This window comes from Dermacentor andersoni, chromosome 6, assembly GCF_023375885.2.
Source record: "Dermacentor andersoni chromosome 6, qqDerAnde1_hic_scaffold, whole genome shotgun sequence".
Lineage (NCBI taxonomy): Eukaryota > Metazoa > Arthropoda > Arachnida > Ixodida > Ixodidae > Dermacentor > Dermacentor andersoni.
The window spans coordinates 143900057-143926778 of record NC_092819.1 but is presented as its reverse complement, the minus strand read 5'-3'; the positions used below and the strand labels follow the sequence as shown (position 1 = coordinate 143926778).

Here is a 26722-nt window from a genome sequence, read left to right as displayed (position 1 = left end):
CACCTCCATAGAATCCTGCGGCCCGTCCGCGGGAGCCGAGGAGGAATAGCGTGCCGTGCGCAGCCGGCGGGCGAGGAGAATCGAGGAGGAAAGCGCCGTGAGGAGGAGAGTGTCGCTACTTTCAAATTATCAAGGGGCTTTACATTCAATGACGAGGTTGTATTTGAGGAAAAAAAGAGCATGAAAGAGACCCAGGAAAAGGAGCTGGTTCTGACAAATTTAAACTGGAAGAAAGCGGAAGAGAAAATTCCTAAGCGCACAGCCACAGGGCTAGACGAGGTTCCCGTTAAGCTGATAAATGAACTAGGACCAAAAAGTAAGGAAGCTCTGGTGAAAGCAGTGGAAAAAACTTTAAAAGATAGACGGATACCAGACAGTTGGCGACAAAGTAGAATGAATTTAATTTATAAAGGTAAGGGGGAGAAAGACAGAATTCACTCGTATAGACCGTTGACCATTACATCGGTAATATACAGGCTAGCAATGCAGGCAATCAAATTAAAGCTTCAAGCATGGACAGAGAATAATGGCATTTTGGGAGAGCTTCAGAATGGCTTCAGAATAGGTAGGCGTTTGGACGATAACTTGTTTCTTCTTACTCAGTGTATTGAAATATCAAAAGCAGAAAGCAGACCGTTGTATGTGGCCTTTTTAGACATTACAGGAGCCTACGACAACGTAGACCGCAACATTTTGTGGGATATTCTGGAAGGGGAAGGCTTAGGTAACGATTGTATACAGCTTTTGAGAGAGATTTACCTAGAAAATACCGTTTGCATTGAATGGGAAGGGATGAGGAGCGCGGAGAAAGTTCATATCAACAAGGGACTGAGGCAAGGGTGCCCTTTATCTCCTCTGCTGTTTATGATGTACATGGTGAGGATGGAGAGGGCGCTGGAAGGAAGTAATATCGGGTTTAATCTCTCCTACGAACAGGCAGGTACAGTAATAGAGCAGCAACTTCCAGGTTTATTTTATGCGGATGACATTGTGTTTCTCGCTAACAAGGAAAGCGATTTGCAACGTCTGGCTAATATCTGTGGACAGGAAGGCAACAATTTAGGTTTGAAATTTAGTGTTAGAAAATCAGGTGTTATGGTATTCAATGAAAACAGTGAACAGACAGTGGAGATACAGGGCCAAGAAATACCTCGGGTAACAGAATATAAATACCTTGGTATATGGATAAACGAAGGCAATGGATATATGGAAACACAGGAAAAAACCATAACAGTCAAGGGGAAGAGAAATGCAGCCATAATGAAGCACAGAGCGCTATGGGGATACAATAGGTACGAGGTCCTCCGAGGTATGTGGAAAGGGGTAATGGTTCCAGGACTTACTTTTGGAAATGCGATTGTTTGCTTTAAATCAGGGGTACAATCAGGACTCGACGGGAACCAAAGGTCAGTGGGTCGCCTCGCATTGGGCGCACACGGGAAGACTACAAATGAAGCGGTGCAGGGGGATATGGGCTGGACTAGTTTTGAAGTGAGGGAAGCTCGCAGTAAAATTGAGTATGAAGAACGGCTGAGGAATATGGAAGAAAGTAAATGGGCCGGGAGAGTGTTCAGGTATCTGTACAGGCAAAACATTGATTCACAGTGGAGGAAAAGAACTAGGAAGCTTACCAGCAAGTATGCGGCCTGTGGGGTGGGCAACACAGCAAGGAAGGTCAAGCGGAAAGTCAGAGAGGCTGAATTAATCTCATGGGTGGCGGCAATGGAAAAGAAACCTGCCATGAGTAACTACTTAAGAGGAAAAAACGAAATCAGGAAAGAAACCATTTAGGATAACTCAAAGGGAAGCTCATTACTTTTCGAAGCGAGATCGGGATGCCTTAGAACACGCACCTATAAAGCGAGATATAAGAAGGAAGAAGAGCATGTGCTTGCTGCGGTAAAGCTAGGGAAACGACGGAGCATATTTTATTAGAATGTGAAGACGTCTACCCAGCGGTCGATTTAGGCACCACTGGCCTCCTTGAAGCCCTTGGGTTCAGCGGGAGCAGTGGTAAAGCAAACAGGTCCGCAATAGACATTAGTAAGTGGAAGAAAAGTAGGGAAACGACAAAAGACGGAGACGTACAAAAGCACAATTCGCAATAGGGGATCAGAAAGTTTGGACGCGGTAGTTCATAGTGTTTTTTTTTTTTCTTTTTTCATTGGTTAACCTAGGTAGGATATTAGGCGGCATAGTAGCAAGAGCTTGGTGGCGCAACCCACCGCCCCGTTCCAAAGGGGACGCTCATAACATCCATCCATCCATCCACTTCCCACTTCCACCGCTCGGCGCGGCCTCGACGGTGGCGCCGTCGGTGGTGGGCCTGCCGTAGCAGACGACAGCTAATACGCTACGGGAGGAAATCCGCAGAAAAGTTCGTTCGAGCCCTGCGGAGCATTTTTTTCAATCGAGATCTTTTTCGTCAGTTGGTAACTGGCCTTTAGAATTTCGTGTTGGAATTGCGGAAGAAATAGAGAAAAGGGCCATTATTCAAGGCGTAATTAAAGCGTAAAGCGCGCGACGTTCAGAGTTCGTGTTGCTGAAACACGACGCAAGCACGCGGTGCACTCAAACACGCGCGTAATTACCATGTTTCAGGTGTTGACAGCGTGAAACTATGTGTACGTGGTTTCGTAGGTTCATTTACGTACCTGCAGGATACTTTTGTTCGGCCGGCGCGTGAGAGATTGCTGACCGCACACAGCCGGAATGGCTGTGTGCGGTCAGCAATGCCTGGCAACAGGGCAGTTTTTTTCATTGCGGTGTGCTTTGATGATCGTGACGATATGTTTTTTTTTTACAAGTACTGCTTCAGGAGGGCACATGTAATGGCTAACGGAGGCCTCTGAAGAGCACGTGACATTACAATAATGCTGGCGTCGCAGGGAGTGTTCGCATACAAAACTGGCTGTCCGCGATCTTATACCCACTTGGCATGCACAGGCTTCGGCGAGCCCCATCCAGCCCTGGTTCTAGCTTTGGTGGCCTGGAGGCGCCGCGCCGTCAACAATACGAAATAATGACAAGGTGTTACAACTAGTAAATAAAATTTATTCAAGAAATACAATCGCGCCGAGGCGCCAACTTCCAAAGCAGCGCTAGCGCGCCTGCGCGAGTATTATGAAACGCCAACGAGGAATTTACCGGCCCACGTACGACTCTAGGATCAAAGTGCACGATAAACATCCCCAGGCGAGCTAGATAAGGTTATCCGGAGCCATCCACTACGACCGGCATCCTAGCTTTAGTCGCTTCGGAACGTTAAAAACGTTAACCACCGCAAACCAAATCAATACATGCGGGCATACATTCGAAGCCAACAGACTGCATCGTAAGTCATATTGAGCCTTGCAAAAGCGTCGAGATTGTGCTAACTTCTGGTGGAGCTCAAAACACACCCTGAATAAAGTCGCTTTTATGTCACAGGCCAGCTGCAGATGCGTGCATTTCACCGCAAGACGAAACTACATGAAACAAAGAGAGCACATTCGAAAAAAACAAAGTCAAACAACGCGCTAAAAACCACGCAGAGCATGAACACACACTTTTTCGAAGCGGAAGGCGTGAACTAGGCTCGAAATAAGAGGTTGTGAGTAGCCGTGGCCATTACTTCACTAAGCAGTGCGTTCTTTGCCACTTCCTCGAAGTCAGCCCGCCCGATCCTGCGAATCCACACTTCTTTTTGCGTTGCGCCCGCCGGACGGCAAAGCAAAAAGCTTCTTGCCCTCGCTGTGTCTGTTGCGGCAACCGAAGGCGCAGCAGCACGGCATCGCAATTAAGTTCTCGGCCCTACACATTCTATTACGCTAACGCACTCCATCAGTCCGCCTGCCGTACTTTCGTCGCGCAGGCCCAACAGTGGAGGTCGCGCGCGCTGGAAAGAAAAAAAAAATATACAAACGCGCGGCGCCTGCTCCGCGCTGGAAAGAAAACATATACAAAAGCGCGGCGCCTGCTTCCACGTGACACAGATTGGCCAATGGGGGAGCGGAGGAGGCTGGGGCGACAGGAGCGTGGAGGAGGACGCGCCAGGGTGAGCGGGGTGGCGGAAAGATCTAAAAAATGGCGCTACTTTTGAAAAATTGAGGGGTTTTAGCATTGGGGTTGTGCGGGGACCGTTACGAGGCGCGTCGCGGCCCGGACTCCCTCTCCCCTGACGACGCTTCGCCGTGCTCCCTCACGGTTTGCAGAATCAAGCGTCCTTCCTTTCTTTAGATCACTATCTGTCTATCTCTCTGCCCGTGCCGATCACGACGTTTGGCTGGCGTAGATCGTTTCCCCCTCCGAGAAACCGAGTTCTTTGGTTCGTTCCGCTTGCTCAGGCGCACGTTTCGTTGCCGCGCCGAACGCTGCGTTGCTCGACGCTCACCCCGTGATTGGTGGGTGCAAAGTCCGATGCGGGGCACCTCGTAAGTGATCGTTGCATCGTAGCGCATTGTCGTACACCCCTCGGCGGGTCGACGTTCCACTCTTGAAGGCGAAGCTTAAGCGTCCTCCAATTTTTCTTGTCGCTCTCGCGTTGAAGCGATAGATCGCACAGTCACGTCGCTGGCTACTGCCGCCGTGCTTGGTCACACCAGCGTTTTGACAGCGACTGTCCGCGCTAATCGAGTGTGATGTCATAGAGAAAAAAATTTCAACAAGAGCGGACACTCCCATAGAGCCCAGCGGCCACCCAGCGGCCGAATTGACTGTAGCACACCAAGCGGATGGTATTAACTCCTTCCGGTTTCGGTTTTGGGCACGCGCGTTTAGAACACCAATTGGTACACGCCGCGCCGGCTCCGCTGCCGGGCGCGGACCGCTCGTTTCTCCGTCGGCTGCGCGTCGGCTGCTACAACACGGCCGCCAGGATGCACAGACTGCACGGAAGCGGCAGCCCCGCGTGCTTGGATTGCGGCGAGGAGGAGACGCTTGAGCACCTTCTGCTCCTCTGCCCGGCCTTCGATGTTGAGCGCACTGCGCTCCTTGCATCATACCGTCGTGTGGGACTGCCCTGTGACTCGGAGGGAGCACTTCTCTTTCCGGCAGCCCACCCTTCCATTGTCAAGAAAGTGCTTCGTGCCGTACTTGACTTTTGTTGACACGCAGCTGAGAGCGCGGCTGTAAGCCCCGCATTGCTTCTTCAACCTTCTTGTTTTTTTTTTTCGCCTTCTTTTCCTTCTCTCCCTGATCTTTTTCTCCCCACTCCCCTTTCCCTGTGCAGTGCTGTTGAGGTGACCTCCTCTGAGAAACAGTTACGGCACTGCACTTCTCTCTTCCTCTCCTTCAAAAGTCACTACACACACTGCCGGGCGCGGCATTCATTTATTTTTTTATTTTTTTTTCGCTTCTGCTGAACCACGCGCGGCCTTGACGTGGAATCGTTTCATCATTTAGTAGAAATGATTGCGATTGCCTTTACAAGACTGCGCCGAATCTGTCAGGTGCAATTTCGTAAAGAAAACGAAAGACGTCTTCTGAAATAACGAAATGTTAATTTTGCTCTATATAAATGCTCGTTCCGGGCTTCTGCATTCATCCAAAGTTGTGGCACCAGGTAAGCAGCCGTCGTTGCCGTACGAAGCTCCACCGGATGCCATCAGCTGAAAGAAAGTAAATTACAAGCATGTATCATTTTGGTATATTGACCTAACAGGAGTATTGCGTGTAGCGGCGAAATGTGCGTAAGTGGTGAATGAGCGGCATTACTGATAAATTCACTTTTACGTACATTTCGCAGCAAGGACTCCTCCCAAACAATGCCATAAAATCTGAACATCCGATATTCAAGCACCCCTCCTTTTCCGGGCGTTATTTCCTGCACTTTAAGTGCACAAATACACGGGTGACTGCGCGTTTCCAAAACAACTTGGCCTCAGTCGACACGATGGTACGCCAAGTACACAAAGGTGGCTACAACACAGGCTCAGCCAGATCATGTTACACGCTCGCAGAATGCCTTCTAATCGCACTCAAGTCAGACTCGTGGGTGCAAAGCCTGTTTTCAGTCGCTCAGAATACATAAATGTCATGTTCTTGAGCTCCTCCATGCTATCTTTTACGCGTCCTGCCGGCGCAAGCAACACTCCCGTGTTATCACTCTCGGCATTCGCTCGTCGCGTTTTAGGGATACATTAGGGAGAGAAGACATTAGGGAGCCAGGGCACTCCCCAAGGCTCCGTCATCTCACCCATGCTATTTAACCTTGTTATGATTCAAGTTGCCAAAAGACTATGCCAGCTTGAAGGACTGAAGCACACGATATACGCGGACGACATTACGCTGTGGGTGGACGGGGGCAGTGATGCCCGCATAGAATCCACACTACAGACGGCCGTCGACACGATCGAAGAAAGCCTGGAGGGTACCGGACTGCGTTGCTCCCCAAGTAAGTCGGAGCTCCTGGTTTACCAACCGATCAAAACGCACAGAATCAAGAAGCAAAGGGAACATGAAAAGATCGAGATCCGCACCAGGGATGGTAACACAATACCGATGGTCAGCAAGATCCGCGTCCTGGGCATGTCGATCGAAGTGCTCGGCAGGAACGGAGACACCGCCACCCGCATTACGGGAAAGGCGGCCAACGCGACCAGAATGCTCAAGCGCGTTACCACCAAGAAGGGAGGCATGAAGGAGGAAAATCTCATAAGACATACACTCCTTCGCACTCTGCCACATAGTGTACGTGGCAGCCTTCCACAAGTGGATGAAAAGCGAGGAGAAGAAGCTAGGCACGCTAATCCGGAGGGCTTACAAGACAGCCCTCAATCTACCCGAAACTACCAACACAAAACGTCTCCTCCAGCTGGGCATACACAACACGCTCGACGAGATCAGCGAAGCGCAAAGAGCCGCTCAGTTGGAAAGACTGTCATCAACACAGGCCGGCAGAAAGATCCTGTGCAATCTAGGCATCGGTTATTACGAACAGCAAGGATCCAGATGCCCCGTCCCCGACCATGTACGACGGAACGTGCGGGTTGACCCCTTTCCGAGGAAAATGCACCCGGAATTCAACGAAGGGAGAAGACGCGCTAGAGCCAAGACCCTGACGGACCTGCACGCGGAATACCCCGGCGCCAGATACGTGGATGCAGCCGAATATGCCGGCCACAACGGCTTCGGGATCGCAGTGGTCGACTCCGGAGGCAACGTGCGGGCGGCCGCCAGCACATCGAGCAAGCAAGTGGAGGAAGCTGCAGAAATAGCCATCGCCCTGGCCATCGTATACCGAGAATGCCACACGATCCTAAGCGACTCCAGGCCGGCGGTGAGGAACTACGCCAAAGGAAGAATTGCCCCACTGGCGGCACGCATCCTGCTCCAACAGGCAGACCGCGACAAGAGGACTCGAATCAAGTGGTTCCCGGCGCAAGCAGGACAAGCGTCGGAGAAGAATGCCAATCGCAACGAAACGGCACACGCCCGAACGTCAGGACTAACCGACCGCGCCCAAGACAACGGCCGCCCACTATGGTTCAGCGCCAAAGACAGGATGACCAGCTATAATGAACTGACCAAGGCCTTACGGCTGACCCGCAGGCTTCTCCCGTCGCCCTGCAAAGGGCTGAGCAGGTCGGAGGCCGTGCTTTTCAGGCAACTACAAACGAGAACGCTTCCAAGCCCGGCGCTATTGCATAGGATGTACCCAGAATCTCACCCCGATGACAACTGCAGAGCGTGCTGCAGGGTGACGGCCACATTCGAGCACATGCTATGGGATTGCTCCAAACATCCAAACGAAGCTAACTGAGGACGTATACCGCCGCAGCTCGAGGAAGCGATGCGGAGCGACGACCAAGAAAAACAACTCCAGGCCGTCCAGCAGGTCATCCAGGCGCTGGCTAGGCAGGAGCCTGGCGAGCCGGCAACGGTGAGCGGGGATCCTCGCAGAGCACCCGCCACAATAACGACGTAGGCCACGTCCAAAGCGCGCCTGCGCGCTTTACTGCAGGCTCAATAAACGTTTTCCCAATCCAATGCAATGCGATATGCGAAAGCCTGTCTATGAATGCCTCTGTAGCTGTTGTCTGAACTGTTCTGGGAACGGACGCCGTAGCGGCTGCGAGCATGGGAAGCAGTCACAGCCATATGGCGGCAAGGTTTGTCGCCGATGTGCGTGCGCCCCCACGCGCATGTCCGCGCTCTCCCACGCGCCCACTCGCACAGCGCTGCTTGGATTTGGCCTCCTCTCCTTGCCACTTTTGCCGGTGATCGCCGCTTTCCTGCGTCCACCACGGATTGCGCCCAGGCACTCATGAGCCACTAAAGGCTTACGCCGTAATAATGTAAATAATAAAATAGGTTATTGGTTAGCCATTCACTGCAAAGAGTACGCATGGAAACCATTTGCTTGTCAAGCGCACAATAACTGCAAAAAAAAAAAAAAATGGAAATGAACTGTCACGTTCGATAATAGAAGCACGCAATATTTCAAATCTGGAAGACAGGTACCCGTGTACTTAGATTTAGGTGCACGTTAAAGAACCCGAGGCGGTCAAAATTTCTGGAGTCCTCCACAACGGCGTGCCTCATAATCAGAAAGTGGTTTTGGCACGTAAAACCCCATAATGTTTTTTTTTTTTTTTTTTTTTGAAGACAATTGCATCAGTGCGGCATAGATTGCATTGCCAGCTCAAGAAACAGCATACCTGAGTGGCTGCATACGTCTGGAATAACTTTTCTCGGGGCATGTACATTCGTGTACGGCTTTAGATAAAAGGTCACGATGGTTTCGACACAACATTATTTATAGTAAATTGCGCTGAGTGTGTATCCTCGTTCCATGCTTCTGTCCGTGTATTTTACGCTCAATGTTATACGTTCTAATGGCACACCACCGGGCCCAACTAGCAACTTTAGTAACATGCATGAGTAGTGCGGACGACTGGAATACATTCTGTCGCTATATTGATTCAATGATAAACGCATTACATGCAACCATCATCGCGAGATGGATTCCGCCGCTTTAATGTGAAGCATTCTTCAGGTACTTTGAATCTATCTATCTATCTATCTATCTATCTATCTATCTATCTATCTATCTATCTATCTATCTATCTATCTATCTATCTATCTATCTATCTATCTATCTATCTATCTATCTATCTATCTATCTATCTATCTATCTATCTATTTCGAGTGATATCACGTGCTGTTATTGTCACTGGTGGCTGGCTGTAAAGGGAGAGACTGAACAGAAAATGAGCGCCGTCACTTGGCCTGTCTAGGCGTGGTTTCTAAGACGAGAATACAAGAGCGGGATAGTAGGAAGGCGGCAGAAAAGAAAGAAAAACGAAGACATCGATTCCCATGCACTGCAGGAATCGATCTAAGCGAAGCTTTCTGTGCTGTTTGCTTTGATTGACGATTATTAGCGGTGATGTTGACAGCGACTGATTAACTTCTTCGACGTTTAATCGAACACGGGAGTGGTGTGTTGATGTTGGAGATTACCTTGCATGCACCACTGCTGCACGCAGGACGCACCTCGAAAGGAGATTGCTTGAGGCGTTGTTGTGTGCCATATTTCATAGCCTCTGAGAGGGTTGAGCGTTGTCATTACCTCGCATCTCACATCTCATCGTGGCAGAAGTATTATACTGGAATGGAATTTTTTGGCTATACTTGCCAAAACCCCTATAGGATTATGAGGCACACCGTAGTGGCGACTCTGGATTAATTTCGACACCCCGGTGTTAGTTAAAGGAAAATGAGGCATCCACCCAATTGTAGCTTTGCTACAAAGGAAACCAATACAGCTTCCTCGACAGAATATCCTCGCAGTTGAAGAAAAATTTGCCCTTGTCCGGGACTCGAACCTGGGACCACCGCCTTACGCGGGCGTTGGTCCGACTTGGCCCTGCCATCTGCTAGCCGCCTGGTTAGCTCAGATGGTAGAACGGTTGCTCCGGAAAGGCGGTGACCGTGGTGTTCTTTAAAGTGCACCTATGAGTAAGTGCACTAGCGTTTTACTTATTTCGCCTCCGTCGAAATGCGGCTGCCGCGGCCGGGATCAAACCGGCGATATCGGGCAATGCGATAGCCGTAAAGCAACCCCGGCGGGCGCGGCAGTGTTGATTTGAAGTGCGACCGCTTGCGTAGTGGCGTCTAGACCGTGTGCTGTGCTTAAATTAATGCAGCTCTGTTTCTCTACGCCCTGCGTAAGTTGTCCGCTGGGCATATTTGCATGCATGGGGTTTATTTTTCAGAAATAGCAGAAACGTACCTACTTTGAAATTAAATTTATCCAGTTTCCTGGAAACCGCTGTCTTATCTATAGTAATAGCGTTTCCTTGCATGTTAGTAGAAAAATAAGCACTGCAGTTTCTCCAATCCTTTTGCGGGCCTTCAGGAATGATTACAGCTGTGAAGATGCAAATCTGGCGACACCCAGGGAGCGCCAGATGGCATTGTGCACATGCAACGCGATGGAATGGTCCAAACTAGTTTCTCGCGTCTCCTTTCCTTTCTGCTACACTTCATGTGTACATGCGCTCTGAACCACCTCCGAAGCGTCGTGCAAGATAGCTACAGCAGCAGCAGGAGTGGGAAAGTCAAAGGAAGAGGCAAAGAAAATTTCGCTGTAAAAAGGACATAAGAGGGTGTTGGGGGAGTGAGAGGTTAGGGAACCTTCTTACCTGAACAGAAGCCGTAGATATAATCGGCGGCGTGTGTTTTAGTGGAGTCGGTAAGCCAGTCAGTGCGCGAGTAACGAAAAGACATCAGTTGAAAGAATTGCCTTGAGTAGCGTAGCCGTAGTGCGTCGGCTAATTTTGCAGGGGTTAAGATGGTGACACAGAGTCTGGGGTCAATGGATGGAATAGTTGGAAGGCAGCGGCTTGATCTTTCAAGGGACGTTTGCCTCAGTAGTTCGGCGTAGGCGTTGTTACGACAGTATGCACAAATGGCACGGCCCTGTGTGGTCGAGGCGCCGAAAAAGGTGTTCTGGCATGTATCGATGAGGATCACAGAAAAAAAATAAAGGAAATGAAGGAAAAAAAAGGGAAACAGGGACAGAAAGAAAAGCGGACGAGCAAATAGGAGGGTGACAGCAGAAGAGGGTGGGGGCAGGTGTACATGGGAAAAGGCTCGTATGGTTGATATATGCGGAGCAGCGTGCAAGAGAATATTAAATTGAGTGACAGGATGTAGGAAAGGAAGAACTGCAAAGGAGGAATAGGTTAGGTTAAGGGAAGATGTTAGTTAATGGCATAACGTGTTTTGTGCCTTTGATAATGATGTGATAATTTGAGGTTTAAGTTGCAGCTTTTAGCGATTCTAAGTTGACACGTGCGAAATTGATTCCCATTGGGTGTAGCTGTTTACATTTGTGTGTCAGGTGTGACCACGTGTAAATACTGTCACGAGTAGAATGAAAATTAGTTTGTTGTATGTAAAGCATTGATTTGCCGAATATATGACTGCTCATTGAATTCGCTGGCGACTGCTTTAGGTAAATTGTGTTTTGTATCTGCGCGATGGCCACTGAGCCTTGGGGGGATTGTGCAACCTCACCTATGCATTGTTAGTTACACGCGGCGCATTATAGAGAGTGCACTACGTTGATTGATGTGCAGGGGAAACTACAAGCTACCTTGTGAAGGCAATCTGACGCTGTACTTTTTGCTGTAGTAGTCCATTGAACATGTTTGCATGTAGAACACCTGGCCGGCCACATAGAGAAGACGTGCGCTTCGTCTTTGTCCTTAATTTGGCATACACAAGAATGTCCTTGAAATCATCGCTGCGTTTTTAGGATACTCTGGGTGGATCGAGAAAGATCTTAAGTTTCCGGTTGCTGGTGAGAATTTCGCAGTATTAACGTGATCGCATTAGAAGCCCTGTGTCGCAGAAAATCCTGTGTCGGCGTCGGCGGCGTTGCTCGTGTGCGAAAATTGCCGTATATATTTAATCATCATCACCATGATCAGCCTATCTTATGCCCGCTGTAGGACGAAGGCCTCTCTCTCAGGGCTGCGATCTCCAACTACCCCTGTCCTGCGCCAACCGATTCCAACTAGCGCCCGCGAATTTCCCAATTTCATCGCCTCACCTAGTCTTCTGCTATGCTCTACTGTGCTTCCCTTCTCTTGGAACTCATTCCGTAACCTTAATAGTCCAACGGTTAACTAACCAGCGCATTACATGACTTGCCCAGCTCCATTTTTTTTCTCTTGATGTCAATTAGAATATAGGCTATACCCGTTATCTTTCTGATACAAAACCACTCTCTTTCTCTCTCTTAACGTTATGTCTAGCATTCTTCGTTCCATCGCTCTTCGCGCCCTCCTTAACTTGTTTTCGAGCTTCTTTGTAACACTCCAAGTTTCTGCCTCCTACGTCAGCACCGGTAAAATGCACTGATTGTATACCTTGTTTCTCAGCGATAATGGTGAGCTTCCACTCAGGAGCTGACAATGTCTGCCGTATGCTCTCCAACCAATTTCACAGGGTTTCCTGCGAGTATATGACCTAGGTAAAGGTACCCTTTCACAGACTCTAGAGGTTGACTGGCGATCCTGAACTCTTGTTCCCTTGCCCGGCTATTGATCGTTATCTTTGTCTTGTGCACATTAATCTTCAACCCCACTCTTACACTCTCTCTGTTAAGGTCCTCAATAATTTATTTTAACTCGTCCCCAGCGTAGCTGAACAGGACAATGTCATCTGCAAATCGAAGGTAGCCGAATATTCGCCGTTGACTCTTACTCCTAAGCCTTCCCAGTTTAGTAGCTTGGATACTTCTTCCAAGCACGCACTGTATAGCATTGGAGAGATTGTATCTCCTTGCATGATGCCTTTCTTTGTAGGTATCTTCCTACTTTTCTTGTGTGGAATTGAAGTAGCTGTGCAATCTCTGTAGATATTTTCCAAGATATTTATGTAAGCGGCCTGTACTGCTTGAATACGTAATGCCTCTATGACTGCTGGTATATCAACGGAATCAAATGCTTTATTCGTAATCTGTGAAGTCCATATTGACACGTGTACTTATCTTTATCGGGCAACCACGTTTCGCCGCTTAACAACTGTAATCGCACAGCGAGGGACGCGCCTGCATGTATCCGACGTTTCTGGAAAGTTATCGACGCTTCTATCCGCGTGTCTGTTGTCGCCGAACCTTGTGTTATCAGATTTCATCGTGTGACACGAATGGTGTAGAACTTTGTGGAAGACACGCGGGTCCCATCAGTTAATCTGGAACATTCGACGACTGATCTATAAAAGCCGACGCGCTTGACCCGCTAATCAGTTTTCCGACGATCGCCGACCGTGCTCGCTGCTATCGTTGTGCTATAAGTGTAGCCTGTTTTTGTGGGCACAGGTTCGCCCAATAAAAGCTAGTTTTGTATTCCACCGTATTGCTTCTTTCTTCACCGTCACTACCACGTGACATCTGGTGGAGGTGCTTTTCGTCCATGTACAGGACGCCCCCGACAAGCCGTGATCCCAGCCCAGACCACAAACAGAACACCAACGTAGTCCCGGACCACCGAGCAAGCCGCCGTCTTCAACAGCTGCCCCCGGAGCACGGACTTCTACCTGAGAAGACCAAGAAGATTGTGGATAAGGCAACCCCAATGGCAGCCCCAGCGTCCCCCATCGTGCTGCAGCAGCCCAGGGAACCTCCGACCTTCCGCGGATCAACATTCGAGGACCCGGAAACCTGGATCGAGACGTATGAGAGGGTCGCTACATTCAACAACTGGGACTCCGACGAGAAGCTGCGGCATGTCTACTTCGCCTTAGAAGACACCGCCAGAACCTGGTTTGAGAACAGGGAATCGACCTTGACAACGTGGGACCTGTTCCGTAGCGGCTTCCTACGCACCTTTACAAGCGTCGTGCGCAAGGAAAGGGCTGAAGCTATGCTGGACGCCCGAGTGCAGCTACCAAACGAGAACGTTGCCATCTTCACGGAAGAAATGAGCCGTTTGTTCCGCCACGCCGACCCGGATATGGCCGAGGAGAAGAAAGTCCGCCTACTGATGCGTGGTGTAAAGCAGGAACTTTTCGCCGGGATGGTAAGAAGCCCACCGAAGACCGTCGACGAGTTTCTTCGAGAGGCCACAAGCATCGAGAAGACACTGGAATTGCGGAACCGGCAATTTGACCGACGCACCAAGCCAACAAGCTACTCTGGAATTGAATCACTGGCCACGGACGATTTATGCGAGACCATCAGGGCCATCGTGCGCGAAGAACTGCGCAAAGTCTTGCCATCGTCGCAGCCTCAAGTGGCCTCGATCGCCGACATCGTGAAAGAAGAGGTGCACCGATCGCTAGGAGTTCCTGAGGTGCAACCACAATTACCGCAGCCCCAGCCAGAAGCGATGACTTACGCCGCCGTCGCACGCCGTCAAGCTCCCCCTCCGCGACAACGCCAGGGCCCTGTAACGCCACAATTCCGTCGTCCACCGCCGCCGCCGCCAGCACGCCCACCCGTCACCCAGCGCACCTACGCGAGGAAGACGGACATTTGGCGCGCCCCCGACCACCGCCCGCTCTGCTACCACTGCGGCGAAGCCGGCCACGTGTACCGCCGATGCCCATACCGCGACCTGGGATTGCGAGGCTTCGCCGTGAACGCACAGCGCCCGAGGGAAGGTGAACGCCCTCGTGACATCGCCGACTACCTCGCCGCTACTCAGTGGAGCCCTCGACGACCGTCCCATTCGCCGTCACCAGGCCGCTACCTGTCGCCGCAGCACCGACCATACACCGGCCCAGCCCGGGGCCGCTCTGCGAGCCCATATCCGGAAAACTAAAAGCAGCAACCGATGGAGGTGCGGTTGCTGTTCGTCGAACTGACGAAGATCCTCCGCCGCCGACGAAGACTACGAAGAAACCATCTCGACGACCTAATGACGACACGCCGCCGTCCCGACTAAGTCAGGAAGCCAAGACTACACCGACGAAAGAGGACTTGACGAAGCGACGTTCAAGCTTCAGTTCAACACGACGCAGCCGTGATCCGACGCCAAGACCCAACTGCAACGCCCGACAAAGAACCACCGACCTCGACGTGCTTCTCGACGGCCACGCAGTTACCGCCTTAGTGGACACAGGGGCTGATTACTCCGTCATGAGTGGACACATCGCCGCCCAGTTGAAGAAGGTTAAGACTGCATGGGAAGGCCCTCAAATTCGCACCGCAGGAGGACACCTCATCACGCCGACTGGAATCTGCACGGCAAGAATTACCATTCATGACCGGACTTACCCTGCCACCTTCGTTATCCTGCAACGGTGTTCACGAGACGTCATTCTCGGCATGGACTTCCTCAACCAACACGGCGCAATCATCGACCTGAAGTTGCAGTCAATAACGCTGTCGGAAGATCAAGCGATACCATCGGAGAGCCCTTGTAGTCACCATGCCTTGAGTGTGCTCGAAGATCAAGTGAGCATCCCGCCTCGCTCCAGCATCGTTATTTCGGTCGGCACCGAAGCACACGCTGACGTAGAAGGCGTCATCGAAGGTGACCAACGTCTACTACTCGACCGTGAAATTTGCGTCGCAAGAGGGATCGCTCGACTGCATGGAGGAAACACGAGAGTGTTGCTGACAAACTTCAGCCAGGAGTTCAAGCACATCAACAAGGGCACGACGATCGCATTCATCGAGGAAATTCAGGAAACCAGCGATGCCTTTGTCCTCTCGGATTCTGTTGCATCTACCCCGACGACCGCAGTTCCCGAGCCAGACTTCAACATAAATCCAAGTCTCCCCGTGATTAAGCAGCAACAGCTCAGAAGTCTGCTTCGACGATACAAAGACTGCTTTTCGACGTCATCAAGGATTCGACAAACACCAGTCGCAAAGCATCGCATAATCACCGAAGAGAGCGCTCGACCACTACGCCAGAGCCCTTACCGAGTTTCGACGCGAGAACGCGAAGCTATAAGACAACAAGTCGACGAAATGCTGCGCGACGACATCATCCAGCCGTCGAAAAGCCCGTGGGCGTCTCCAGTTGTTTTAGTGAAGAAAAAAGACGGAACCCTACGTTTCTGCGTCGATTATCGTCGACTGAACAAAATCACGAAGAAAGACGTATACCCCCTCACACGGATAGACGACGCATTAGATCGGCTCTGCAATGCTAAATACTTCTCATCGATGGACCTCAAGTCTGGCTACTGGCAAATAGAAGTCGACGAAAGGGATCGCGAAAAGACCGCCTTCATCACGCCAGACGGCCTCTATGAATTCAAGGTTATGCCATTTGGACTGTGCTCGGCGCCTGCAACGTTCCAGCGCGTGATGGACACGGTTTTAGCAGGATTGAAGTGGCAGACCTGTCTTGTTTACTTGGATGACGTCGTCGTCTTCGCCGGAAATTTCGACGATCACCTTAAGCGGCTTGCGACAGTATTAGAGGCCATCAAGTCATCAGGGCTCACCCTGAAGCCGGAAAAGTGTCGCTTCGCTTACGATGAGCTTCTATTCCTAGGCCATGTCATCAGCAAATCTGGAGTGCGCCCCGACCCGCAGAAGACAGCTGCCATCGCAAAGTTCCCGCAGCCAATCGACAAGAAGGCAGTGCGCAGATTCCTTGGCATGTGTGCCTACTATAGACGCTTTGTCAAGGACTTTTCGCGCATCGCGGAGCCGCTAACACATCTAACGAAATCTGATGTCGAGTTCAATTGGGAAACGCCGCAGGCCGACGCATTTCAAGAACTCAAACGACGCATGCAGTCGCCGCCGGTACTTGCACACTTCGACGAGGACGCCGATACTGAAATCCACACTGACGCCAGTAGCCTAGGCCTCGGTGCCGTCCTAGTCCAGAGGAAAGAAGGACTTGAACGGGTGATATCGTATGCTAGCCGGTCGCTGTCAAAAGCGGAAAGCAATTATTCTACGACTGAAAAGGAATGCCTCGCCATCATTTGGGCTACAGCTAAATTCCGCCCTTACCTCTATGGCAGGCCATTCAAAGTCGTCAGCGACCACCACGCGTTGTGTTGGCTAGCTAACTTAAAGGACCCTTCAGGACGGCTGGCGCGGTGGAGCCTCAGACTACAAGAATATGACGTAACGGTAATATACAAGTCCGGAAGAAAACACTCCGACGCCGACTGCTTATCACGCGCCCCAATCGATCCCCCGCCGCAAGACGACGTGGACGACGACGCCTTCCTTGGGATAATAAGCGCGGAAGACTTCACTAAACAGCAACGAGCCGACCCGGAGCTAAAAGGTCTCGTCGAGTATTTGGAAGGGAACACCGACGTTGTCCCTAGGGCATTTAAGCGCGGGTTGTCTTCGTTCACGCTACAAAACAACCTGCTCGTGAAGAAGAACTTCTCACCAGTCCACGCCAGCTACCTTCTTGTGGTGCCGTCAGCGCTCCGTCCAGAAATACTGCACGCCCTACAAGATGATCCAACCGCTGGGCACCTCGGATTCTCCCGGACGCTGTCGAGGATACAGGAAAAGTATTACTGGCCGCGTCTGACCGCCGACGTCGCCCGTTACGTCAAGACATGCAGAGACTGTCAACGACGCAAGACACCACCGACAAGGCCAGCAGGATTACTACAGCCGATCGAACCTCCTCGTCGACCATTCCAGCAGATTGGGATGGATTTGTTGGGGCCGTTTCCGATGTCAACATCCAGGAATAAGTGGATCATCGTGGCGACGGACTATCTCACCCGCTTTGCTGAAACCAAAGCTCTACCAAAAGGTAGCGCAGCCGAAGTGGCGAAATTTTTCGTCGAGAACATCCTGCTGCGACATGGTGCCCCAGAAGTCCTCATCACCGACAGAGGAACGGCATTTACAGCAGAGCTCATCGAAGCCATTCTGCAGTACAGCCAGACGAGCCACAGGAGGACAACTGCCTACCATCCGCAGACGAATGGTCTCACGGAGCGCCTGAACAAGACCCTCGCCGACATGCTAGCAATGTACGTCGACGTCGAGCACAAGACGTGGGACGCGGTCCTGCCGTATGTCACCTTCGCCTACAACACGGCGGTGCAAGAAACAACACAGATCACGCCATTCAAGTTGGTTTACGGCAGGAACCCGACGACGACGCTCGACGCCATGCTGCCGCACGTCACTGACGAGGAGAATCTTGACGTCGCTACCTATCTCCAGCGCGCCGAAGAAGCCCGACAGCTCGCCCGCCTACGGATCAAGACCCAGCAGCGTACCGACAGCCGACACTACAACCTCCGACGACGCTTCGTCGAGTACCAGCCCGGCGACCGTGTTTGGGTATGGACCCCGATACGCCGGCGAGGACTCAGTGAGAAGCTGCTGCGACGCTATTTCGGACCCTACAAGGTCATCCGACGTATTGGCGCACTAGACTATGAGGTCGTGCCAGACGGCATTTCGCACTCACAGCGGCGCCGCGCACGATCTGAAGTGGTCCACGTGGTGCGCCTTAAACCATTTTACGGACGCTGATGAACTTCCTTAGTTTGTTGTTTTCTTTGCTACGAGTGCTTTTCTTTGTTACTTTCGTTTGTTAGCAGCATCGGGTCGATGCTTTTTAAGAGGGGGGTAATGACACGTGTACTTATCTTTATCGGGCAACCACGTTTCGCCGCTTAACAACTGTAATCGCACAGCGAGGGACGCGCCTGCATGTATCCGACGTTTCTGGAAAGTTATCGACGCTTCTATCCGCGTGTCTGTTGTCGCCGAACCTTGTGTTATCAGATTTCATCGTGTGACACGAATGGTGTAGAACTTTGTGGAAGACACGCGGGTCCCATCAGTTAATCTGGAACATTCGACGACTGATCTATAAAAGCCGACGCGCTTGACCCGCTAATCAGTTTTCCGACGATCGCCGACCGTGTTCGCTGCTATCGTTGTGCTATAAGTGTAGCCTGTTTTTGTGGGCACAGGTTCGCCCAATAAAAGCTAGTTTTGTATTCCACCGTATTGCTTCTTTCTTCACCGTCACTACCACGTGACAATATAGAGAGGCTTATTGCACTCTGCGGATTTCTCGATAACCTGATTAACATGGACGTGATCCATTGTAGGGTATCCTTTCCTGAAGCCAGCCTGCTCCCTTGGTTGCTCCCAATGTTGCCCTTATTCTATTGGAGATTATTTTGGTAAATATTTTATATAATACTGGGAATAAGCTAATGGGCCTATAATTTTCACTTCTTTAACGTCCCCCATTTTGCGGATTAGTATAATGTTTGCATTTTGCCAGTTCTCTGGGACCGTTGATGTTGATAGACACTTCGTATAGAGCCGCCAGTTTTTCAAGCGTTATGTCTTCTCCATCTTTGATTAAATCGAATATTATTCTAAGTTCTCCTGCGGCCTTTCCCCGTTTCATGCCTTGAAAAGACTTCCTAACTCCATCGCTACTTACACAAGGCGCGTCGGCAACCTGTTCATTACTTCTTCGAATGGAGATATCGTGGCTTTTCTGAGTACTGTGCAGGTCAGTACAGAATTCCTCCGCTGCTTTTACTATGCCTTCGAGATTGCTGATGATTTTACCCTGATTATATTTCTGTGCATAAATCTTGGTTTGTCCTATACCGAGGTTCATTCTCACTGATTTCATGCTGCGTCTATTTTTTGTGGATTCCTCAGTCTTTTTAACGTTACGATTTCGAATATCCCTTATTTTCTTCTTGTTGATCAGTTTTGACAGTTCCGCGAATTCTATCTTATCTTTTATCTCTTGGGTTGGACAATTTCATTCTTTGTCATTTCTTTATTCGGTTCTTTGTTATTTGGGAGAGCTTGCCTACAGGTTGCCTTGGTGCCTTACCTCCTACTTCGATTGCTGCCTCTGAAGGCCACCCTAGTTACGGTTTCATTCATTACCTCTATGTCATCTTCACATCTCTGTTCTAGGGATGCATATTTGTTTGCAAGTACGAGCCTGAATTTGTCTGCTTTTACCCTTACCCCATCTTGGTTTGCCTGTTTCTTTTTAACCAATTTTACCCCCTCTTTCTAGCAATTGAGTTGAATCCTAGTCCCCACTGACCTACGGTCACTGCACTTTACCTTGCCTAACACTTCTACATCTTTCACTAGGCTTGGATAGGCAGAAATTATGAAATCAATTTGATTTCTTCTTTCAGCATTAGGGCTTTTCCAGGTCCACTTTCTGTTCCTACGCTTTCTGAAGAAGGTGTTCATTACTCGCAGCTCATTTCTTTCCCCTAATTTTACGCGCATCTCTCCTCTAGCGTCCCTGGAATCGACGCCGTAGTTGCCAGTTGCTTGTTCATCAGCATGGGTCTTCCCCAATTTTGCAGTGAAGTCGTCCATTACTACAGTATACTGAGTTTGCACTTTTCTCATCGTTAATTCAACATCTTCACAATGCTCGTCAACGTCATCATCATCGTGACTGGATGTTGGAGCGTAGGCTTGTACTACCTTTAATCTATACCTCTTAATAAATTTGATTACGACTACTGCTACCCTCTCATTAATGCTATAGAATTCGTCAATGTAGCGCTATGTCTTTGTGGATTTGGAATCCTATCCCGTATAGACCTCCGACTCTGCCCAGGCGGCGCTGCGGAAAAACCCGTCACCAGCGCCCCCATCGCAGCCTTGGCGCTAACTGAGTAGTGCAAGGAGAGCTGGCCGCAAGCGAAGGTGCATAGGCCACAATGGACCCTTCTCTTTCGTTTGTGTTGAGGCACGGTTTCCTAAAAATCAAGGACCTGGAAAGCTTCTTGTGCCCATCCACGCTTCGGGAAGGAATCTCAGCAGGCCGAAGTACGTGTACAATATCAAATAAAGTCTCAAGTGTTATTTCGGCGTGCTGCAACTCGCAAGTACAGAGAGCATCAGGTTTGTCTATAGGCATATCAGCATAAGAATCTAAGCATTTCAAATTGGTTCATATTGAATATGTCCTGAACACAAGACTTAAGTATCTCCTATATTTTTATGCATTTTATCGTAATGTTCTGTCTCGCAATTATTTACAGAGAGTAAATCCTTTCATAGCCTTTTCCAGGGCAGCAAAGAGAAAACGTTTTCCAAGGCAGCAAACAGCGTGCGATCATAACGAAAGTAAGCTTCCTACAGTGACTACGCGCTGCATCTTTCTTTCTCGCAGGATCTACAGCATCGCTCAGTACCTTAATTTGAACTTTTTGCAGACGCTTCGAGCAACAAGCGCGCACAAATAAATGTAAATAAACGCGACATTTTTTGTCTTTACACACGTGCGTTACTTCGCAATTACTCATCCAGTGCTCCTACAGCAACTTTATTGCTCACATTTGAAAAACGCAGTCGAGCAGGCTCAGCACATTGCGAAGCGTGCTTGTTGTATCGGCGCAGGACATACAAGATACCGAAATTAGAAATGAGCTCGCGATACAACGATGCTCTAGAACAGGATTTTGAATTCATAAACGAAAGAAAATATTTGGTTAAGCTGATCTGCCAAATCTCTCCGTTCCACTTGTTGAGTCAAGCGGAGGCGGACGTCTGTTAACAGGTGGAAATATATCAATGGCACATACGCAGGATGGTTCGCAGCGTTGTTTTTTTTTGTTACCAACGAAGTGGCGGCTGCAGATTCTTGAGTTTTCGCTTGGTTACCACTGTCCTCCGTCAGGGCTACGCAACACAATTACAGAAGAACAAAATTGTCGCACTTTCTCATGCGAGCCGCTGTGTTGTGGGGAATGCAAGTAATCCGATTACCCAACAGGTTGAACGGCCCGTATCCAGCGCTCTCGCCATTCCCCTTCATACGATCGCGATAGAAATCGGTAAAACTGAACGTTGTTATTCCGTCCTTCACGTTCATGGCAATTTACAACACAATAGTAACGTCGATTGCGACGTTTCTTCGTAGCGCGCGGAGCTATCGCGGTTGCCGTCGTTTCCACCATCAGTCTGAAGAGTGAGCCAGCAAGCGCTTTATGGCAGTTCAGCGGCGCGTCCGACTAGCGTAGAAATTCATAGCTCTCTGTCTGGGTGTTAAATGCGCAAAACACTCGCCTACGGACCAAAATCTAGTTAAATCGTTGTTTCGCAGTCGCTAGCTGCATAGGCAACTTAGCAAGGGAGTCGGGCTTCGCACTACTCAATTACTGCCTCTTCGCAACGGCAGGTGGCGCTACGCGTCTTGCAAAACTCCAGAGTCAAACGTCCATTGCTTCTTATCTGGGAAAGCGCTACAGAAGACGACATGGTCGTTAGTCAGCACAGTGTAAGCCTTATCAGTTATTCTAATCTCACTAAGGCCAATGATATACCAAACAACGCCTGATAGTTGCTCTGAGTTCTGCTAAGTTACCCTTACTCGACAGAGTTCAGGTGTCAGATTGCCAGCGTCAGCTTTTATATATGTTGTATATATTAAGACATATGTAAAGTCCACGGCTTGCTATATGACATGCGGTATATGCAGGTTATCTTGCTACACCATTCTATCACTAAAGTTGTCGATACCTTGTCTTACATTCCTGGCACGGTTATTCCTCGAAACTATGAGAATGACAGCCTACAGACAAATGTCGCGAAATAAAACACCGACAGCACATGCATTTCGCGTTAAATTTTCTCAGAGTTGATTAGTAAAAGTGCGAAACAATAACAGAAACCGGAAAATGATGTAATTTTTTGGGCATGGCTGTGCGCAACGTCCGGGATCGGCCCGCACAAGAGGCCGCGTTTCTAGCAGAAATCCCGCCTTCGTGTATAGCATTCACCGCCAGCGTTTCCCGGTAAACATTACGCCTAAATAGCTGCAGTTGTCCGGAAGCGTGAGAAGCAGTCAGGGATCTTCAACTGTTATCACGTTCTACTCCTAAACTTAAGCGCCTTCCAACATTTCTTTACTAATGATGTTGTTCACGCTTGGGAATGCGTTTGGGAATTTATTAGTAGAAAGAGGCATTGCACTTCTTGTGTTCTTAGCGTAGGGTTTGAGGACTTCGTCTCTATCAAGTTAGGCTGCATCGCTGTACGCTTTTTGAAGGGAAATGTTCAGGTGGTTCCTGTTTGGTAGGGCTTTCTTTAAGGTGCTCGAGTCTATCTATGCAGTCTTGGTTTTCAACGCAAATGCCACGTAGTCGTGCGGCTTGACCTTTGAAGATGTCCTATTTGTAATGCCTGGGATGGTGGCTTGTACATTCTGGGTACTGTTGTTTGTCAAAAGCTTTGCTAGATTGTGTTGCCTTCAGTGCCCCATTGTCAATATATATTGTTGTGTCGAGAAAGCTTACGCTCAGTTGAAGATTCCGATGTGAATTTTATTATTGGGTGTAAATAATTTAGGAATTTTACAAATTTATCTATATTGTCCTCGCCACATTATAAATATGTCGTCTATGCATCGTAGGTATGTGTGGGGCTTGTATGTGCAGCGAAACAGGAAATCTTTTAAGAGTCCCCATAAATATGTTCGCGTGGGTTAGCGCAATAGATGTACACAAACTTGTCCGATGTATTTGTAGGTAGTAATTGCCCCAAATTGGAAGTAGGTTTATGTTCGAACTAATTCAAGAAAAGAAGAGTAGGCTTCAACAGTGTGTGGAGCGTTGTTTGGACAGCGTATCTTTTATCGAAGATAAACCATCAGGAATAGCAATGCTGGTGTAAAGGGCCGTGACGTCTAGTGTTGCGCGAAATACGCCTTGTAGTGTGTGCCTTTAGTATTAATGTCCTTCATAATTCTCATTAACTGGGAGGAATGTTACACGAATGACGGAAATCTTTTGGGAAAATCACGAAGGAAGTGGGTAAACAAACTAGAGGGGCTCTATGATGGATGTGATTATTTGATACTATCGGACGCCCTGGGATATTAGCCAAGTGTAGTTCAGTGGGTGGATTTTTTTGAATTTTCGGGAGGAGGTATAAGCACCCTGCAGTTTTATTATGATTAAATTATGGGGTTTTACATGCCAAAACCACTTTGTGATTATGAGACACGCCGCAATGGCGAACTACAGAAATTTGGACTACCTGGGGTTCTTTAACGTGCACCTAAATCTAAGTACACGAGTGTTTTCGCATTTCGCCCCCATCGAAATGCGGCCGCCGTGGTCGGGATCCTGCAGTTTTGTTCCATGGTTTACGAAATTTGATTTCTGACGGCGTTATCAATTGTCAGCAAGTAGTTATTTCGGTCTGTTGGTAATTGTCAGTGTGCATGGTAATCGCGGATCGTTGCCTAGCTTACGGTAATGTTCAGGGTTGTTTGTTTGTAAGCCACGTGCGTATGCTTATCTACTGGCCAAATAACCATAACTCCACCTTTCTGCTTCTTAATGACAATGTCGTTCTGGAAACTAAGATTTGAGGTGATACGACTGTCTGAGGCAGGTATGTTTTATTGTTATAGCAATTATGTGGACGCTCCAGGCGCACTTCTACCGTCATCGTTGGCGTCGCAGTGATATTCCGTATAAAGTCCAAGGGCGATAACATCGTCTCCGGGCGCCGTTACCTGCATATGCGAGTTAAAGTGTGCGAGGGTGACCCGACGATGGCTCAGTCTTGCGCGCACAAGGGAGGAAAGCGGAGAAGGAGACTACCTTCGCGCGCAAGGCAGGGGAGCGAGGGTTCTACTCTGGCGGTGGCTACGTATGGCGGGCCCTGTATTGAAAGCGATCTGCTATGGCGTCAGAGTGCGCCAAGTGCTGATGGCTTCGTGTGCTCTGTGTTCTCGACGCTTAGTCCGTGTTGAAGCGCTTCTGTCAGGCTTCCTGACTCTAACGATTTGACAGCTAGTGTGCGAGGTCATTGAGTGAGATGTGTTCGTGTTTGCTTGTGCGCGCGTGACGTCACGCTTGTTAACCTAATTAGTGAATGAATGTTCGGAAGTTTATACTGCCGATAAAACTACAATCCTGACTATTGCAATCGATGCTTTGCCTTTCGGGCAAAACTGTGAGTTTTTTATGTCGCTTAGATCTCTTGGATTGTCTTATAATTTACGTCGAGTTCTACGGCTTTTTCTGGTTCAAGAGTCCAAGTGGACTGGGCTCTAAGTGGTGTCTTCCAAGTGTCTGGTACGTTGTTGTCTGCGAAAAAAATGCCTCATGCGCCTTCATTGGGAGAAATTTGAAAGTTCCTTGAGAAGCTCGAATTCATTAAATGTGTTGTTCGTGAAACAAAAGTTTACGCCCTTGCTAAGCACGCCTGTTTCTTTCCTACTTAGTGTTTTTGAAATGTGTACAGCATTAGACAGGTTTAACATTTTTGAGGCTTAAACCACATCTGCTGTTTTTAGACAGGAGTTCCTTCTTGTTGGAGTGAGGCGTCTTTATAGGAGCATGCTTATTTAGGTCAGATACTCACAGGGGTCCCTGATGATGATAACGATATCTACAGAAGAATGAAAATAAGTTGGAGTGCATGCGGCATACTGCTAAATCCTGACTGAAAACTAGCCACTGTAGCTAAAAGAAATTGCGGAATCATTGGAAAACCTACCGGTACTAACATAACGGACAAAACCTTGGAGGTTAATAAAGAAGCTCGAGGACAATTTCAGGACCCCGCAATGAGTGATGGAACGAAAAGTGTTTGGTGCAACCTTAAGCGACAGGAAGAGATGGAGTATGGATCAGAGAGCAAACGTCGATAGCCGATATTTTAGTCGACATTGCGAGACAAAAAGAGCTGGACAGGCCATGCATTGCGTAATGTATACAACCGGTGGACCATTGGAATTAGAATGGGTACCAACGGAAGGTAAGAGCAGTGGAGGATGGCGATCTATTAAAGGGGGGGGGGGCGTGGCTGATGAAACGGTTGGAAACTAACCATCAAAAGAGCTTGGGTCACTGGGTGTGTCCCGCTGTTCATGAAGCTCTTTGGCGCCAACCTGGAGCGTTGAATATGTGTGACGTGCTTTGTGCCGCTCTTCAACCAACTTCTTAGAGGCCAATTTGAGTCAATGCGTATGTGCCCCTAGGTTTGTGCTGCGGTTCAGTGAGCCTCCATCACGCCAACTAGAGTAACCGGGCACATGTCACTGCGGATGTGTCGCTCTTCAGATGGCGCAGCGTGTTCCGTGGGAAGAAGGAGAGGGTAGCCCAGCTGCATATTTTCGGCGTTGGCAATACGGCGTGTAGCTAAATTGCGTCAATGATAACCGCAATAAATCGACGTTCATCGTGACATAACTTCCGGCCGGAATTTTTTCAGACATGCGTCACACGCAGATTCCGTGTCACCGTCGCTAGATGGCGCAGGCTATCCAGCGAGATGGAACGTAAACAATGGAAGTGAACAACGACTAAAGAAAGAAATAGGTTGCGACAGTGTTCAGTTATAAGTACAGGAAAAAATATTGACGAGCACCAGCAAGCTTACCAGCAAGCATGTGACCGGTATAGTAAGCAACATGGCAACAAAGAACGTTAAACGGAGAGTCAAAAGATTGAGACAATCTCGTGGGTGGCGGCAATAGGCAATACAAGGTTGCTGCAATAGAAAAGAAACCGACTACTACCTAAGAGGCAATGACGAAATCAGGAAAGAAACAGTTTGAGAACTAAAAAGGGAAGCTCTTTGCTTTTCGAAGCGAGATCACGAAAACGCGAAATACGCCGAAGAATAAGAAGCATGTGTTTCCTGCGGTAAAGGTAGGAAAACTACGGAACATGTTTCATCAAAATGTGAAGATAGTGATCCAGCTGTCGGTTGAGGCTGCGCTGGCCTCTTCAAGCCCTTGGGTATAGCACGGGGAAAGTAAACATGCCCGCACCAGAGATTAGTAAAACGCAATTGAAT

The 26722-nt window shown here is 49.2% G+C and overlaps 1 protein-coding gene and 1 pseudogene across 1 annotated transcript in view; both read left to right on the top strand.

The window, feature by feature from the left end:
* LOC126523385 (uncharacterized) overlaps window positions 1-7906 on the top strand; it is a 122679-nt pseudogene extending 114773 nt beyond the window's left edge.
* The window catches only part of LOC126523383 (membrane metallo-endopeptidase-like 1), a 173968-nt gene that overhangs the window by 7586 nt on the left and 139660 nt on the right, over window positions 1-26722 (top strand). The gene's annotated exons all lie outside the window — the stretch shown is intronic.